We start from the raw sequence: 13,659 nt of genomic DNA on the forward strand, positions 1-13,659 counted from the left end.
GAGTAATGACCAGCCACGTGTCCCCAGAGTCCTGGATCCACAGTGGGTGAGGGCAGGAGTGGGCTCAGCTGGCCCCCTCTCCCACCCTCATTGCTCCTGGAAGCCCAGGTTGCTGAGCCCCTCCTTCCACAAGGAATCAGGGCCCAGTAAAAGCCCTAATCTAAGAGGTGCTGTGGGCTCTAGCTCACATGGCTAGTGTGATCCTGTGTCCCAGAAAACCAGGACTGTGTGTCTCCAAGACCTGTCCATCAGAACCAGTTGGCTTTACAAGGAACTGTAGACAATTCCCAATGAACGGACCTGAGCTGTTACCCAGACTCAAGGATGTTAGGGATGATCATCTAAATCACTAGCCACTCCAGAGTTCTTCCCCACATTTCAGTCTTCATTCATTTATCCAGCCTAGCTCTCTAAAGCCAAACAACGGCTTGTGTCCCTCCTTTCTCAGGACATAACTCCACTAACAGAACTCACTTCCCAAAAGATTTGTTTTTAGTGTCCTTTCTATATTCAATCCTAACTCCTTGTTCTCCCTGGGGATTAACACCCTTCAACTATACGGTTGTTAAATCCCCACCCCGGAGCTGTCACTTAGCCAAACTAAACATATTTAGCAACTGGAATTTTTCCTCATGAAGTAATCATTCCAGCTCTCCTCATCATTTCTGTTGCTCTTGTCTTAGCTGAGTCAAATATCTTGATAGTAACACTGTGCCCTGAACTGAATACAATATTTCAGCTGTGGGGTCATTAGAGCTGGTACAAAAATGGCAATTATTGTTTATGGGAAATTTTTAAAAAGTATTATTTGTTTTTGTCAAACTTCCAGTTGTTCATTTTTCTGATTAAAAACTGAAAAAAAAATCAGGTTTTGAAAACTGTTTTGAATAAAAAAAATGTTTTCAGTGAAATTTCAGGATTTTGGTAAAAGATTTACTTATTTTATTTTTGTTTTCAGGATTGGAAAATTTAGTCAAAAAGTAAATTTTTCCACAAATTTTTGTTGTCAAATTAAAGCCATTTGTCATCAAAATTATGTTCTGGCAGAAAAATTTCAACCAGCTTTAGGCCTTTGTGACAATCTGTACCAGGGGGAATACCTTGCACCCCCATGTTCATCCTTGTAATATGATTGTGTGGTATCCAATGCAAAGTTTGTCATGTCGGGTATCTTTGGATGGCTCATGATACACTGAGCATTGCTGTTATAGTAATGTTATAGGTTGTAATTTAATGTATATAGTTATGAGGCTGAAAATGTGTCCTCATGGCTTAAAACAAGCGCAGGCAAAACTCTCCAGGAGCAGAGGGGAATGTATGGGACAAACCCCGATCAGCCTCACAGGAACAAAGGACACTGGCCTAGGCAACAACAAAGGATCTGTTGGACTCTCAGGTAAGTCACCCCCCTTCCCTTGGTCAGTTTGAGACTATGATGAGGTAATGCTCACCTGACTCTGAAGGGTGGGGGGGCGCAAAGCCAAGAGGGAAGAAAGAACATGATAAAAGGGAGAAACATTTGCTATGCGCTCTCTCTTCCACCGCCATCTACAGACACCAGCAAGCGACTGAAGAGCTCATCAAAGGGGAGAGCCTGGCTGCAGGGCAACCACCAGCCTGTGGTGAGAAGCATCTAAGTTTGTAAGGGCATTGAAAGTGTTACGATCAGCTTAGAATGTGTTTTGCTTTTAATTCATTTGACCAAATCTGACTTGTTGTGCTTTGACTTATAATCACTTAAAATCTATCTTCTGTAGTCAATAAATTTGTTTGTTTATTCTACCTGAAGCAGTGTGTTTGGTTTGAAGCATGGCAGAGATTCCCCTTGGCATAACAAGCCTCGTGCATATCAATTTCTTTGTTAAACTGATTAACTCATATAAGCTTGCAGCGTCCAGGGGGCATAACTGGACACTGCAAGATGGAGCTTCCTAGGGTTGTGTCTGGGACTGGAGATATTGGCTAGTGTCATTCCAATCCAAGCAGTGGTACTGTGCGTGAGCAGCCTGGGAGTAGGGGTTCTCACAGCAGAGCATGGTAAGGCTTTTCCAAGAGTCAAGAATCGGAGTGACCTAGAGGATCACCGGTCCGGATTACACCAGGGGAACGTCACAATTTCCCCTTACTTGCATGGAGAGGGGCTGTTCCTTACTGATGACCTTGTGTGTTATACCTCTGAACCCATTTATGGATATCAGCTGGATTTCTAGTTGACACTGATGTCTGTTCCTTTAATATGCAGTTCAGTTCCTTCCTCTTTCTCCATTTGTCACTCCCCACTCCACTTGACTCCACATTTATTTTTTATAATTTATTTCCCCCCCTGCTTTTGATGATCAGACATCTGGGCATGTACTCATTCTGTGCAGGTACTCCACAAGGGGTTGAACTCCTCCTTTGTGGTGCTGAGCACCCTGACCTCCAACTGGAGTCAATGCAGCACCAAACAGGATTGGTTTGTGTAGGACTGAGTGATTGTCCCTCCCTGTCAATCTCCGAGGGAGGCCATGCCTCCTAACTACAGGCTCTAATCTGATTTCCACTAATCTGAAGTTCTTCATAATTTTTCAGAAATAATGATCTGTGGTCTGGGAAATTCATTCCTTAATAGCGCAGGGTGCGGGATTATCCAGACTAGCTGATTGGTATATGTTGCATGGAACCCTCATGGGCATTTCTGCAGTGGGGTGGGGCTTTTATTTTCCAGCCTGCAAAGCCAATTTTACCAATTAAAGCTCCAGAGGACTGACATTCCTGGGATCTTTTCCAGGGCTTCTGTTTTGGACCACAATGGGCAAGGCAGGACATGGCACCGCCAGCACAGAATAGACACGTGTAACATACAAATGCTCAAACTATTCCTTTAGAAAGGCTCATGTTCAAGCCACGCAGTACTGTGCTTTCAGTTCCCCGCCGGTGCTTTTGCTTTAGGGTAGAATTTTGTTGGCATGGGGTTAGGCATGGTGCACGTACCAAACAGCAGCTGGGCATGTTCTAGAAGTAACACAATACCAGAGAACAAACAGCTCAGGCAACAAAACCGATTTGCTCCTGTCGCTCAAACCCTTCTCCGCTTTCAGCCCAAGATAAATGTCTTGCCATCAAAAAGCCAGAATGAACAAGTACATGCCTCTTTTTCAGAGCCTTAATCCCTGAGCAGTTTTTCTGTCTGACAGCAATTTGAGCTCCCTTTTCTTTGACAGCACCCTCAATAGACTGATAAGGGAGAGATTTTAAATCTACACTGTGGACATGAAAGTCATACACAGACCGGGAACTCTCTGATTGCTCCTACCCCCTAGGGCCTTTTCTGCCCTGTAGGGTGAGTCCTGCTGAGCTACACTGAGTTTTTGTTGCAAAGGCAGGTGTGGTATTGTGGTTCCAGGACTACACAGAATAAATGCGCTTTCCTGATTTTGCTAGTTGAGCTGGGCAAAGGCTGGGGAAATATGCTCCCTCCCATGGCCCCTAAATCCAACTCATGGCTCAGAGTGACCACATTCCTGCCTCTTTTTGATCAGCTTTTTGTGGTTGCTTAGGCACCTGCTTCTCTTTGCGTGAAAGAGGAGGAGATTCTATCTGTGCAAATAGCATGTTTGTGCATAAGGGGGAACTTTTCACGGCCCCCCACAGGGGAATACGCTTCACCCTGTCACCCTCTTGAATACACAGATACACTCTGAGCGACGTAAGAATAAATCAACAGGTCTCAGTTACCCCAGGGGGAATCCAGAACAACTTCAGGGAAGTCAGTGCAGCCTATTTACACCATCTGAGGGTCTAGCATGGACTGGTGAGCCTGTAGTGACTCTGGTCCGGAACCCCAATCTTCAGACAGCGATGTTGAGTTAAAAGCAAACACCAGAGATCTGAAGTGAATTAATTCACACACTCCTTGGCTCCGAAAGAACACCTGGGGTCAGATCCTCAACTGGTGTAAATCAGCATTGCTCCACTGAAGTTTTATCCCAGCTGAGGAGGTGGCTGCAATGCTCACTTCACTATGGCAAAGCCAGTAAGTACATGAGGAAGAAAGAATATTTGGCCTTTATTTGCCTGCCAGGACCCTAGTGCAGGATTCCTGCTGCCTGACAGCGCCGCAGTTAAGTGGCTCTGAAATAACTGGCTCTTGCAAGGGAGAGGTGCGTGGAGCTTGGGACTTGGCTGGTAAGTGAATGAGGAGGTGATTGCTGTAAGAGCAAAAGGGATTCGCAGCCCCTGATTCTCCACTGCTCTGCACCATGCCAGGCTGGCGTCAGTGTGCTTGACATCCACTTTGCATGGGGGGGAAAGGTGAAGCAAAGTACACAGCAGGCAGAGGCCTGCCTGTCAGTCTGATCTCCCTCTCGCCCCTTGTGTGTGAATAGAGTGACTTCTGATTGCCCTGTATGAAAGCAAGAGGAGCATCAGTCCCAGCTCCAGGGTCCTACTGCAGCTAGGAGCCAAGGCATTCCTCCTCTGAGAGCTTTGGGAATGTATTGTATGTATTGGAATGTATAAAACCCCATGGGTCTAGAACCCAGAACTCAGACCTGCAGAGCTACCAGGCAGCTGCCAGCACCAGGCTAGCACCCAGCAACAGCTGCAAGCAGTTTCTGCTTCACTCCCCATGACTAGCTATGGACACGCCATGGGAAGTTCTGCCTCAGGGGTTTGACAGATTGGCTTCCCTGTATAAACTCAAGGGGCATTCCGTGAAGTGTCCAGGTCACAGTGTGGATGTCCTATAGCTGTCATGACTCTTTCTGCCCCTTGCACTTGAATTCCTGGCTTTGAACCTTGGCTTGATTTGGACTTTGTCTCTGACTTGGATTCTGAAACCTGACGTGGGCGCTGACTCTTGGTGTCAGCCCGGGCCTGGAACCTGGCTACAAACTCCTGTGCTGCTGCCAGCCTCAGGTTTGTCAGTGAATGGCAGCGCGTGACAGGTGACTGAGTCGGGGTGATTGTGGTGAGAGGGGTTGGAGCCCCAGCCACACTGAACTTGCTGAAGGAAGCAGGCAAAGGTGACTTCTTCCTCTGATTGTGGTGGTAGCTGGGGCCTAAACTGGCTGGGAAGCTCAGTCTGGCGTGGGACCCTGGGTACCATTCCACCAGCCTGGGATTGCTGCAGTGCGTCAAGTGCTGCCTCTGACCCCTCCTCACCCCTGGTGGTGACTTTCTGCCTGTGCCGGGGGCATCCTCAGCTCCTTTCCACTGCTGGAGTGGAGCAGAGGACACAGTAGCAGGGCTGAGGATCTGGTCCTTGATTCCTACTGAATTTTTTCCCCATGCACTGATTTCACCAGAACAACATGAAATCCCCCTGGCAGCCTCTCTTGAGTTATTGACATACAGATGGACATCAGAGGGAAAGCCCCATCCACTGTGTCAGGCTGGCTCTAATGAGGGGATACTTCCAAGCTTTGGTTCACCAGTTCCTTTTTCCTGCTAGGCTGGCTGGGGGAGGGTGCAAGCTGGCCAGGAATGCTGCCGCTGCCCTTTGCAGGATGCCTGTGGCATGCGTCTCAGAGGATTAATGAGATGTGCAAATACACATTGTGTGACCCAGACGCTACACCTTGTTAGCAACTGCTGGCCCCCAGATAAAGGGGACACTGTTTAGGCAATTCGCTGATTCCATATGGGTTCATTCTCCGTCTCTCAGTGTCAGATAAGAGGAGCCAGTTGGCAGCCCAAGGGGATGTGCTTTCTGGCAGTGTCTGGCAGACTCCCAGGAAGAGACAGCCCTGGGGAGACACTGTCCAGCTAGAAGCGGAGACACACTGAGACAAAGGCCAAGATTATGCTGGGGACCATTTTATTCTAACACCACAGTAACTGACTGATCCTTTCTTTCCCCTTGCTGACTGACAGCGGGAGTCCTGACAGCTGACATGTACTGCACCTTGGAGTGGGGGGTCCCATTCCATAATAAGGAAGAGATCTACACTCCCCATCTCCCCTCCCTGCTCAGGGACTGAGAGCCCAGGAGAAGCACCTATGGAGGAAGAGAGGGTAGGATAGAACAGCACAAAGCCCTGGCTGGGATGATTTAGTTGGGGATTGGTCCTGCTTTGAGCAGGAGGTTGGACTAGATGACCTCCTGAGGTCCCTTTCAACCCTGATATTCTATAATTCTATGATTCTATGTTCCAGATCTGGATCTTATCAGCCCTAAGGTTCATGGATCGTATGGACAGCAGCTCTCAGTCATGGGCAGACTAGCTGGGTTACAGGCCTGGCTGTTCTGTGAGCACAGGACCCAGCACATACAAGGATTTTAAGGCTGATAATTTATGGACCCCCCCCCTCCCTAAGCCAGAAACCCTGATGTGCATCATTGGAAAAGAGGGATTGCAAGCCTGCCTGTAGTGCATAGCATGAGTCCCTAGTCATCGGGGCTTACCAGCTCTGCATTCTGACACAGGGGAAGGATGGCCCTGTGGCTAAACTGCTGTCCTGGTATGCAGAAGAACTGGATTTAGTACCCAGCCCTGCCCCAGCTGCCTCAGGTGACATTGGGCATGTCACTCTGTGCCTCAGTTCACTGGCCGTAAGGGGGGATAATCCTACTTCCTTTCTCCCACCCATTTCTTGTCTATTTAGCCATTAGGTGCAGGGACTAGAGCTGGTGGGGATTTTTTTTCAACAAAACTTTTTGTCGGAAAATGGTGACTTGTCAAAAAATGAAAAGGAGTACTTGTGGCACCTTAGAGACTAACCAATTTATTTGAGCATAAGCTCACGAAAGCTTATGCTCAAATAAATTGGTTAGTCTCTGAGGTGCCACAAGTACTCCTTTTCTTTTTGCGAATACAGACTAACATGGATGTTACTCTGAAACTTGTCAAAAATGTTTCTCAGGCCCTGGATGAAATGTCTGTTGAGAGAGTGAGCCAGTAGCTCAGTGGTCAGGGTACATTGCTGAGCCATATAAGACCTGGCTTCAAGTCCCTGCTTCACAGCAGGCAGTTGAACCGGTCTCCTGCATGCCAGCTTAGTGTCTAGTTCCCAAATGGTAGAGTTAGGTCTTGAATTTTGCCTGTTGGAGCTGTTCCAGTGTGTAATTGGGAGACTGATTCTATATCCTATGTCCAGCCACTGGGCTATTGGGTCCGTCTCGCTGGCACTCAGCTGAGCTATCAGAGATCCAGATTCCCATTCCTACTCTGAGTTAAGGATCTTCTATATTCCATGTGAGGACCAAAACCACCATACTCTTGGCTACTCTAGACTTTCAGTTCTGTTTTTTTCACACACACTTCTTCACGTTACTCAACGGAGAAGGGGGATGGGGACAATAACAGAAAATGTGGAAATGGCAGAAGTGCCAATTGCCTTTTTTGTTTTAGTTTTCAGCAAAAAGTTTAGTAATTGGATGTCTAACCTAGTGAATGCCAGTGAAAATGTGGTAGGATCAGAGGCTAAAATAGGGAAAGAACAAGTTAAAAATTACTTAAGTTAGATGCCTTCTCGTCACCAGGGCCTGATGAAATACACCCTAGAATACTCAAGGAGCTGACTGAGGAGATATTTGAACCATTAATGATTATCTTTGAAAAGTCATGGAAGACGGGAGAAGGGCAAATATAGTGCCCATTTATAAAAAGGGAAATAAGGACAACCCAAGCAATTACAGACCAGTCAGCTTAATTTCAGTACCCGCAAAGACAATGGAGCAAATAATGAAGCAATCAATTTGCAAACACCTAGAAGATAATAAGGTGATAAGTAACAGTCAGCATGGATTTGTCAAGAATAAATTGTGTCAAACCAACCCAATAGCTTTCTCTGACAGGGTAACAAGTCTTGTGGATAGTGGGGAAGTGGTAGATGTGGTATATCATGACTTTAGTAAGGCTTTTGATACTGTCTTGCATGACTTTCTTAAAAACAAATTAGGGAAATACAACCTAGATGGAACTACTACAAGGTGAGTGCATAACCAGTTGGAACACTGTTCCTGGAGAGTAGTTATCAGTGGTTGTCAAGGTTCCTTTCCCACTCTGAACTCTAGGGTACAGATGTGGGGACCTGCATGAAACCCCCCTAAGCTTATTTTTACCAGCTTAGGTTAAAACTTCCCCAAGGTACAAACTATTTTACCTTTTGCCCTTGGACTTTATTGCTGCCACCACCAAGAATCTAATAAATATATAACAGGAAAAGAGCCCGCTTGAAAATGTCTCCCCCCCCACCAAATCCTCCCCAAACCCTACACCCCCTTTCCTGGGAAAGGCTTGATAAAAATCCTCACCAATTTGCATAGGTGAACACAGACCCAAACCCTTGGATCTTAAGACCAATGAAAAAGCAATCAGGTTCTTAAAAGAAGAATTTTAATTGAAGAAAAAAATAAAAGAATCACCTCTGTAAAATCAGGATGGTAAATACCTTACAGGGTAATCAGATTCAAAACATAGAAAATCCCTCTAGGCAAAACCTTAAGTAACAAAAAGACACAAAAACAGGAATATACATTCCATTCAGCACAGCTTATTTTATCAGCCATTTAAACAAAACAGAATCTAACGCATATCTAGCTAGATTACTTACTAAGTTCTAAGACTCCATTCCTTTTCTGTTCCCGGCAAAAGCATCACACAGACAGAGAGAGCCTTTGTTTCTCCTCCCTTCAGCTTTGAAAGTATCTTGTCTCCTCATTGGTCATTTTGGTCAGGTGCCAGCGAGGTTATCCTAGCTTCTTAACCCTTTACAGGTGAAAGGGTTTTTCCTTTGGCCAGGAGGGATTTTAAAGGTGTTTAACCTTCCCTTTATATTTATGACAGTGGTTAACAGTCAAGTTGGAAGGGCATATTGAGTGGAGTGAGAAATTGTGACCATCGCTTATTAGCACTGTAGTGTCCAGGAAGTGGATCTCTTGTGTGGAGTGAGTGTGTTTATGTGACCATTGCTTATTAGCACTGTAGTGTCCAGGAAGTGGATCTCTTGTGTGGACTGGTCCAGGCTGAGGTTGATGGTGGGATGGAAATTGTTGAAATCATGGTGGAATTCCTCAAGGGCTTCTTTTCCATTGGTCCAGATGATGAAGATGTCATCAATGTAGCGCAAGTAGAGTAGGGGCATTAGGGGACGAGAGCTGAGGAAGCTTTGTTCTAAGTCAGCCGTAAAAATGTTGACATACTGTGGGGCCATACTGTATGGCCATGTGGGGCCATAGCAGTGCCACTGATTTGAAGGTATACATTGTTCCCAAATGTGGAATAGTTATGCGTGAGGACAAAGTCACAAAGTTCAGCCACCAGGTTAGCCGTCACATTATCGGGGATACTGTTCCTGACGGCTTGTAGTCCATGTTTGTATGAAATTTTGGTGTAGAGGGCTTCTACATCCATAGTGGCTAGAATGGTGTTTTCAGGAAGATCACCAATGGACTGTATTCAGAGTAACAGCCGTGTTAGTCTGTATTTGCAAAAAGAAAAGGAGTACTTGTGGCACCTTAGAGACTAACCAATTTATTTGAGCATAAGCTTTCGTGAGCTACAGCTCACTTCATCGGATGCATACCGTGGAAACTGCAGCAGACTTTATATATACACAGAGAATATGAAACAATACCTCCTCCCACCCCACTGTCCTGCTGGTAATAGCTTGTGCTGGAAATGGCCCACCTGATGATCACTTTAGATAAGCTATTACCAGCAGGACAGTGGGGTGGGAGGAGGTATTGTTTCATATTCTCTGTGTATATATAAAGTCTGCTGCAGTTTCCACGGTATGCATCCGATGAAGTGAGCTGTAGCTCACAAAAGCTTATGCTCAAATAAATTGGTTAGTCTCTAAGGTGCCACAAGTTCTAAGTTCTAAGACTCCATTCCTTTTCTGTTCCCGGCAAAAGCATCACACAGACAGAGAGAGCCTTTGTTTCTCCTCCCTCCAGCTTTGAAAGTATCTTGTCTCCTCATTGGTCATTTTGGTCAGGTGCCAGCGAGGTTATCCTAGCTTCTTAACCCTTTACAGGTGAAAGGGTTTTTCCTTTGGCCAGGAGGGATTTTAGAGGTGTTTAACCTTCCCTTTATATTTATGACAGTGGTTAACAGTCAAGTTGGAAGGGCATATTGAGTGGAGTGAGAAATTTTCTTTTTGCAATGGACTGTAGTTTCCTCAGGAAGTCAGTGGTGTCTCGAAGGTAGCTGGGAGTGCTGGTAGCATTGGGCCTGAGGAGGGAGTCTACATAGCCAGACAATCCTGCTATCAGGGTGCCAATGGCTGAGATGATGGGGCCAGCAGGATTGTCTGGCTACGTAGAGTCCCTCCTCAGGCCCTACGCTACCAGCACTCCCAGCTATCTTTGAGACACCACTGACTTCCTGAGGAAACTACAATCCATCGGTAATGCTAATAAGAGATGGTCACATAAACACCACCCTATACCGGAAACCTATTGACCACTATACTTACCTACATGCCTCCAGCTTTCATCCAGACCGCACCACACGATCCACTGCCTACAGCCAAGCTCTATAATACAACTGCATTTGCTCCAACCCCTCAGACAGAGACAAACACCTACAAGATCTCTATCAAGCATTCTTACAACTATAGTACCCACCTGCTGAAGTGAAGAAACAGATTGACAGAGCCAGAAGAGTACCCAGAAGTTACCTACTACAGGACAGGCCCAACAAAGAAAATAACAGAATGCTACTAGCCGTCACCTTCAGCCCCCAACTAAAACCTCTCCAACGCATCATCAAGGATCTACAATTGATCTTGAAGGATGACCCATCACTCTCACAGATCTTGGGAGACAGGCCAGTCCTTGCTTACAGACAGCCCCCCAACCTGAAGCAGATACTCACCAGCAACCACACACCACACAACAAAAACACTAACCCAGGAACCTATCCTTGCAACAAAGCCCGTTGCCAACTGTGTCCACATATCTATTCAGGGGACACCATCATAGGGCCTAATCACATCAGCCACACTATCAGAGGCTCGTTCACCTGCACATCTACCAATGTGATATATGCCATCATGTGCCAGCAATGCCCCTCTGCCACGTACATTGGCCAAACTGGACAGTCTCTACGTAAAAGAATAAATGGACACAAATCAGACATCAAGAATTGCAACATTCAAAAACCAGTCGGAGAACACTTCCATCTCTCTGGTCACTTGATTACAGACCTAAAAGTGGCAATTCTTCAACAAAAAACTTCAAAAACAGACTCCAACGAGAGACTGCTGAATTAGAATTAATTTGCAAACTGCTCACCATTAACTTAGGCTTAAATAAAGACTGGGAGTGGGTGTGTCATTACACAAAGTAAAACTATTTCCCCGTGTTTATTTCCCCCCTTCCTCCACCCCCACTTTTCCTCAAACGTTCTTGTCAACTGCTGGAAATGGCCCACCTTGATTATCACTGCAAAAGGTTTTTTTTCTCTTCTGCTGGTAATAGCTCACCTTACCTGATCACTCTTGTTACAGTCTGTATGGTAACACCCATTGTTTCATGTTCTCTGTGTATATAAAATCTCCCCACTGTATTTTCCACTGCATGCATCCGATGAAGTGAGCTGTAGCTCATGAAAGCTTATGCTCAAATAAATTCGTTAGTCTCTAAGATGCCACAAGTACTCCTTTTCTTTTTTCTCTGGGATTGTACGACTTCACTCAAGTGATAGAAATTGGAGGGAATGAGAGGCAGAAGCACCGCTGTGCAGAGTATTCAGAGAGCTGGAATTGCTGCTCTGTACCTTGTGTCAATCTTGTCCTTTACCTCGAAGGGAGAATCTAATTTATTCTGGGGCTCATCATGATAAATAAGACCCGAGAGGGGGTGAAAAGCTTTGAAAGAGATTGGACAATTCAGTGACTAATAAGTCACTTTGGCATTGACTAATAAATGTGACAAATACAAAAGCCAGCTTGGAGCGGGAAATTACTTTCGCCTACTGAGTGACTTCATTTGACCTTTGTACTGAGAAGCCCATAATTCAAGACGTTTTCCATGAATTGATACTTGGATGTTAAAAGGGAATCACTGAATTCCTTTATATGGTGGGTGGCTTTCACATCCCACATCAATGTGCTCTCTGACTGTACTCAGCAAGCACATGGGCAAAGGTGGGAGTCAAAGGTAAAATGTTTCCTTGGCGGAAACAGAGATTAGCCATTCCTTTGCTGAAATTTGCTAGAAGTAAATACCTTTTAACCCTCATTTCTTGCTCCCATCAAAGAGATGGAGAAGAGTGCAGGACCTCTGGCTTTAAATCCCTTCGTCCCACTTCTCCCAGCAAATCAGCTGGTAATTGCTATATGATCTCTGGGTGAGGAGGATTCACGGTCCTGGTTTTATGTAGTTTATGAGGAATGGGAGCCTAGTCAAACGACCACATCGAAAGTTGCAACTGCTCATGAAAATCAGTTCTGACAGAGCAGGCTAACGCAGGTCACCAACCTCCTGGGTGCTTGTGGTCACTTATCGCCCCCTTCTTTAGTGTTTTCGAGTCATACTGATCAGTGGAGCGCTTGCACCCCACACCCACAAAGCTAGCAGATGGCATATATCACATTGGTAGATGTGCAGGTGAACGAGCCTCTGATAGTGTGGCTGATGTGATTAGGCCCTATGATGGTGTCCCCTGAATAGATATGTGGACACAGTTGGCAACGGGCTTTGTTGCAAGGATAGGTTCCTGGGTTAGTGTTTTTGTTGTGTGGTGTGTGGTGTGTGGTTGCTGGTGAGTATCTGCTTCAGGTTGGGGGGCTGTCTGTAAGCAAGGACTGGCCTGTCTCCCAAGATCTGTGAGAGTGATGGGTCATCCTTCAAGATCAATTGTAGATCCTTGATGATGCGTTGGAGAGGTTTTAGTTGGGGGCTGAAGGTGACGGCTAGTAGCATTCTGTTATTTTCTTTGTTGGGCCTGTCCTGTAGTAGGTAACTTCTGGGTACTCTTCTGGCTCTGTCAATCTGTTTCTTCACTTCAGCAGGTGGGTACTATAGTTGTAAGAATGCTTGATAGAGATCTATCATTCCTTCTGTTCTGCACATGCGTAAAATGCCTCTGATCTATGGGCACAAAGCCAGCTGGGAGGGATTCTACATCAGTTACACAGAGCAGGAAATGTCTAATTCCTTACAGGCAGAGTCAGCAAAGTATTCACAAGCAATAAACCCAAACCAAACTCCAGTAATGCCACTCACTGCAGAGAAGGGGGAAGACAGGGCTGTAATGAAGAACAATGGGCAGGTTAAGGGGTGACTTGATCAGTGTATAAGTATTACATAGGGATCAGAAATTTAATAATCGGCTCCTCAATTCTAGCAGACAAAGGTATAACACGGTCCAGTGGCTGGAAGCTGGAGCCAGGTAAATTCAAACTAAAAATAAAATGCCAATTTTCAGTAGTGAGGGTAATTAACCACTGGGACAATGGACCAAGGGCAGCAGCAGATTCCACATCAAGATTGGATGTTTTGTCTAAAAGATCTGCTCTAGTTCAAACAGGAATTAATTCAGGGCAGTCCTAAGGGCAGGGCAGTCCTGTGTTATACAGGAGGTCAGACCAGATGATCCCTGTGGTCCTTTCTGGCCTTATAATCTAGGAATAAAGGGGAGTCTTCACTGAGACCGCTGGTCATAGCCAGACCCTGTGGTTTTCTCTGGAGCACTGACTCCCAGACTGATTAGCGCAACCTCTGCT

The sequence above is a fragment of the Lepidochelys kempii genome, chromosome 19, assembly GCF_965140285.1.
Source record: "Lepidochelys kempii isolate rLepKem1 chromosome 19, rLepKem1.hap1, whole genome shotgun sequence".
Taxonomy (NCBI): domain Eukaryota; kingdom Metazoa; phylum Chordata; order Testudines; family Cheloniidae; genus Lepidochelys; species Lepidochelys kempii.